Below are 6,120 nucleotides of genomic sequence, written 5' to 3' on the forward strand. Positions count from 1 at the left end.
TTAAAATTTTGCATCATAAAAATATTACATATCTATGTACATATAGATGGATGTTATATTATAGTAATTATATTATATTCTTATCTTGTATCTTGCTCTTTTTTTCTTAAGCAGATCATAGACTTCCCCCTCTGAGTCTTTGTAATTCCAAACTTCGGTTTGTTTTCCTCAAGAGAGAACAACAGTGGCTACTCAGGGTGTGATTTAAAGGCATAAATATAGAGGAGACGTTGTCTGGTTGTCCCAAGCTGGCTTTGTCTAGCTGTGAAAGGCTGCTGACTTTCATTCATAAAGCATAGGTGACTATGTTCTTGAATCAAAGAAAAGAAAGGAAATGAATGAATGCTCCTTCGATGGAGTAGATGAATGACCGAATTAAGTAGCCAGTTGGTTTAATTACAGCTTTCAGTTTTCCCTCATTTAATAAGCATTGAAACCATTCCACCTCTGGTCAAAAATAACAAGTAGGTGGTATTGTGTTTATGATTATATATCTGAAATTTATGAAGGGAAAAACAAATAGTAAATTCATTCTCTGGATTTTTCTTCTTATGGTTTACATGTGATCTACCTATTTTGCTAAAGTCTCACTGTTTCTAAACAGTGCTTTTTAGACCTTCAGCATCTGTAATGTGAGGAATGCTAAGTGCAAATGCAGATTCCTAGGCTGTGTTTTGACCTCCCCTGGATCAAAATATCTGCAAATAGAATTTGTATTAAAAAAAATTTCCGCAGGTGATTCTAGCATACACTAACTTGTTTGAAAACTACCCCTAGGCCTCACCACAGGCTCAGAGATTTGCTGATCTCATCTTTTAAAAGACTCTAATCATCTTCTCTAGACTTCAGATACCTAGCATCCCCCCACCTCCTCCCCTTTTCTGTCCACCACCCCCAAGCATGTTACGAAAACAGGAAGCTTGCATACTCTTGGGTCCAGCTCAATGCAGGCAGGCTCTGAATAGCCCCTTGGGTCCCCAGAAGAAGATGAAGAAGGAGCTGCTGATTTGATTGGGCTAAGAATTGCCCTTGACTCTTTGTGTTCAGACCTAGGAAATAGTAGTTCTGAGTCTGCTGGGACCCTAACAAGCATTAGAGATAAAACGTTTTCTATCTCTAGGAGAGGCTAGAGCAGCATGCAAACACCTTTGTGGATGCTAAGAAGAAAGCCAAGAAGGGAAAGAAGAGCGAGGATTAATAAAGGTAGTGACTGCCTTTTGCATCTTGTCATTCTCCATACCAACAGTCAATGACAGTTCTCGAATGAGTATAGGTCAACATGTGAATGAGTGATTGGATGAATTTGTTTCATACTTTTTGGTGACCGAAAACAACAATAGCAACAACAATTTCGTAATCCCTGAGATTATTGCCCACTTGAAAAAGACACGTGGGTGCTTCATATTGGTCTTCAGTCAGAATGTCATCTGTAACTTTTAGTAATGTCTACAAGGAACACTGGTGGGAACCGATTCAATAGGCTGTAAAACTCCAGAGAGTAAAGCATGGAATTCCCTGGAAATGCTTTGTCATGAAGACACTGCTAGGAAGCAGCTCTGGAGCTGTGTGGGTGCCCGATTCAGAGCCTCATAAACATAAAAGAGAAATAGTAAAACTGAGAAAAGCCAAGGTCAGAAAGCTGCCTTGAGCCAACACATTACTGCCCACCTGCTAAGTTCTAGGCTATTCTGCCCAACCTCAAGGACCCTGAGCTCTTTCCAGGTTCTAATTTGACCAGGCATTTATTAGGTTATAATAAAAGGAGGAATGAAAGAAAACAGATTCTTTGGAGAGAATGGAAAACAACATTTCATGGGAAAAATGAGAAAATTAGCCAGAATAAAGACATAAATTTGCCACCAAGACATCATAGTTTCTTCAAAGATATAATTCTCCTGCTGAACCTATCCACAAATATTTTTGAAACTCAGAAACATGCAGCACATTCCCTATAAGAGGATATTACTGTGACTCGCTCAACCAGGGGCCCTGTCCTGCTGGTGGACTGACACTATGATAGCTCCCAGTGTTCACCTCCTGGTATTCACACTCTGTGTAACCCCCTCCCCTTGAGAGTGAGAAGGCCAACAGAATACAGCAGAAGTGATGGGATGTCACCTCCATAATTATGTTATAATCTCTGTCTTGCTAGATTTTCCATATTGCTTTCTCAGCTTGCATACTTTGATGAAAAAAGTGGCCACGTTGGAGAGGTCCACATGGCAAAAATTGGAGAGCAATCTCCAGCCAATAGCTAGGAAGGATCTGCAACCCTCAGTCAAACAGTCCTCTGGGAACTGAATTCTGCCAACAACCTGGATGAGCTTAGAAGTGGATCCTTTCCAGCTGAGCTTTCATATGAGACCACAGCTTCAGCTGGCAACTTTATTTCAGTCTTGTGAGGAACCCTAAAACAAAGCAGTCAGCTAAGCTATGCCAAACTCTTGACCACAGAAACTTTGAGTTAATAAATGTATATCATTTTAAGCCACTAAATTTGGGGCAATTTGTTACACAGCAATAGATAACTAATGCAATCCTGATCCAAGCTGAGATATCAAGGAAAGAGTGTCTGGTTTTCACAGTTCTGAACAATTACTCTTGCTGCCCTTGCCTTGCTGGAGTCTGTGAAATAAGACACACTCTTCCAAGCTGCCTGTATCCAGCACATATATGACAACCTCTGCAGCCAGGGGGGTAGGGGGGTGGGGGAGGGGCGTGGTCTGAGAGGTGCCAAATGGGGAAGTCATTTAGTCCATGAAAAGATACTTACTGATTTGTTAAAACAGAAACTGGTATTAGCTTGTGTTCTAAAGAGCTTTTAAATCTCAGAGAAGAGGATGATAAATTGAGTGCTACGTCCACATTTTCAGTCAAAGGCTTTAGTTATAAGTAATTCCACATGCTGTAACCATCAGCAGTATGCAAGGAGGCTGCCATATGAAATAAACCTTCATTTGCCTGAAGCCAGAATTTATACTTTCTGTAAGATGAGATTCACATCAACACACACACATGCACACGTGCGCGTGCGCGCGACTGTTTTTGTGGGAGGATGGACTAACTGAACTCACTTTTCAATTGCATCAGCTTCTTTTTTAATGTAGTGATGAATGGATTCAATTAGATGAAAACCATACTTGTGTTGACATATCAGGAGTGTTATCTCTTCCCACAGATTTCGTCATGCACAATGACTAAAGGCACTGCCTTTCTCTGCTGTCTTTCCAGGTTACACTTATAGGCAGCTCTCTGACCAGAAGAGTGTAGATGATTCTTAATGTGACACTGGCATAAAGGAAAAGAGAAATCCTCTGAGACACTGGTCAAGAGACAACAGGTTCTTTATTCTCTTTTTACTCTTCAGGTCTCCCTGGACTCAGCTGACCAATAGAGTATAAGACCTGAGTCACACAGGGCTTCTCTTTGTTAAATTTGTATATACCCTCAATGCAAAGTTCGGGGGTCTACAAGGCCATCTTTACCTCTGTTATCAACTGCAAGTTAGAGAGCCCCGAAGATCACCCTCGAGTTTGATAATTTGCTAGAAAGACTCACAAAACCCACTGAAAGTTGCTATACTCACAGTTACAGTTTATGACAGCACAGGGACACAGATTAAAAGCAGCTAAGGGAAGAGGTACATAGAGAAGGGTCCAGGAGAGTCCCAAGCATGGGACCTCTAACACGGGACTCTAGTGGAGTTATGCAGACACTGTTTATGTCTCACAGGTACAATGTGTGACAATACGCATGAGCTACTGCCAACCAGACAAGCTCACATGAACCTTGGTGTCTAGAGGTTTTATTGGGGCTCAGTCACATAGATATGGCTGACTGCCCATGTGGACAACCTTATTCTCCAGAGGTCAAGTTCACGCTTATGACCCAAGGACCCCTACTATAAATCACACTGCTAGCATAGACTATCTGGCATGGCCAAAGGTCCCCAGGTTAAACAAATCAGGCAGGACATTCCAAGGTCTTAGAGGTTACCTCCCAGAAGCCAAGGGCAAAGGCCAGGCCTCTCTGGGGGAAAGGTTAATCCTTTACTGCATACCATACCAAAGCCTATGCAGACTTTCCTGTTCCACTTGGCAGAATTTCCCTGCAACAGCTCTCCGAACTTACACCTCCCCTACTCTCTTCCGTCCTCAAGAACGGCACCAACAACCGCCCAGGTGATCAAGCCACTACCACCCTAATCCATGGAGTGTTTCTGGCGAGCACAGCCGGGTAGGTGAGGGTAGCGTGGGCCGGGAACTGCCAGGTGCCGCCGGGATGCTGAACCCCGGCCCTCCTCCCCCGAGTAGGACCCCAAGCGATCCCCGCCCGACCCCTGAGCCTCCAGCCATGGTTCCTCTGCTCGTGAAGTATGCTTACCTGCAGAGCCTGGCCAAGAAGATCTGCTCCAAGCCCAGGCCCGAGCCACAGAAGCGCAAGTCGGCTGGCAAAACTCAAGTCTTAGAAGCTGCTGGGCTCCTAAAAAAGAGAGGAAGAAAGCACTGAAGAAATCCCAGGAGCGGGAGAAGGCTGCAGAGGCCAAGGCCCGGGCCCCCGCGGAGAAGTCTCAGGTCAGGAAGCCGGTGGCAGCCGAGGAGGAGGAGGCCTCCAGCTCCACCGGGGCCCCTGCGGACGGCCTGGACAAAGAGCCTCTTTACTCGCCTTGGACGTTCTGCGGCAGCGTCTGCCTGAAAAGATACCGGAAGCGCGGGGCCAGGGCAGCGCCAAGGAGCTGTCTCCCGCCGCTTTAGAGAAAAGACGTCGCAGGAAGCGGAGGAAGCAGGAGCGCGACCGGAAGGAGAAGCCGCAGCAGCGGGGGCGGAGGGCAAAGCGGAAGGCGCCCAGGGCCCCCGAGGCGCGGAGGACGCTGAGCGGGCCCGAGGCGCCCCGCGAGGAGGCGGAGGGCCGGCCGGGGCTGCTCTTCAACGAGGTGGAGGCGACCGAAGAGAAGCCGTCCCGCAAGGCGCAGCGCAGGAAGGAGAAGAGGCAGAAGGGGAAGGGCAACCTGACGCCGCTAACAGGCAGGACCTAGGCAGCCGCTGAAGCGCCTGCGGGCGCGGCGGGCCCGGGCTGGAGGAGCTGCGGGCCAGGCCCGGGAGCTCGAGGCAAAGATGCAGTGGACGAACCTGCTGGACAAGGCCGAGGGCGTGAAGATCCGCGACGACGAGCACCTGCTGCAGGAGGCTCTGAAGCGCAAGAAGAGGGGGGTGCAGCGCCAGCGCGCGTGCGAGAAGCGCACGGCGCGTGTGGCGGACAAGACGCAACAGCTGCGGGATCCGTGGCGGTAGAACCCGCGCGAGAACAAGGCGGCCGAGGCTGAGCGGCGCCTGGAGAAGACCCGCAAGAGGGGCCGCATCCTGCCCGAGGACCTGGAGCCGGCCGGCCCGGCCTGAGGGCCCGGGCCCGACCCCGACCCCGACCCCGGCAGGCTCAGGCTCCCAGCGGAAATCGGACGCTGCCCCGCTGCCCTCACCGACTTTTCGGGGCTCAGGCCACACGTGCAGGAAGAGCCTTCAGATCCGGGGAGGGGGTGACCCAGATCCGGGCTCCAGCCTCCTCTGGTGAGGCCAGAACGCTCCCTGAAAATTCCGGGGTGGGGGACGAGGGAGTGGTGAGGAGGGAGTGGGCATGGGGAGGGGGTGGGTCTTCACTGGCCCCCTCCTCCTCTCCCGAGTTCACAGGAGCAGGAAGGGAATGGCCTGTGTGACTGCTGTGTCAGCCCCAAACTCTCTTGGAAAGGACAAAACCCAACCCCTGTAGCCAGAGCTGAAGGCGGTATTGACAGGCTTGGTAACTGGGAGAAGGCGGGGCCGTCCTCAGGCTGCCTGGAATTGAATTACTCTAAATTTATTTGTAAGATGGATAAAGATTATCATTTAAGATAAACATGCACATTAAAAATCCTAAAATAACCACTAGAAGATAGAAACAGTGTTACTAAACTAGAAAGAAGAAAAATGTAGTGGGGTGGACAGTGTCAGTCTAGGAGGAGGTGGGAGAGAAAGTAAAACCTACAACTAAGCCGGGGGAATGGAGGGTACACAGAGGCAGAATTAAGTCCAAGCCCACAGGCAGCCAGAACGAATGCACGTCGACAAAACTCAGATGAATTTTATG

The 6,120-nt window shown here is 48.6% G+C and overlaps 1 pseudogene; it reads left to right on the top strand.

The window, feature by feature from the left end:
• Nucleotides 1–4,353: 4,353 nt before the first annotated feature.
• Nucleotides 4,354–5,396, top strand: LOC133098285 (surfeit locus protein 6-like; annotated as a pseudogene).
• Nucleotides 5,397–6,120: the final 724 nt, after the last annotated feature.

This window comes from Eubalaena glacialis, chromosome 9, assembly GCF_028564815.1.
Source record: "Eubalaena glacialis isolate mEubGla1 chromosome 9, mEubGla1.1.hap2.+ XY, whole genome shotgun sequence".
In the NCBI taxonomy this organism is placed as follows: domain Eukaryota; kingdom Metazoa; phylum Chordata; class Mammalia; order Artiodactyla; family Balaenidae; genus Eubalaena; species Eubalaena glacialis.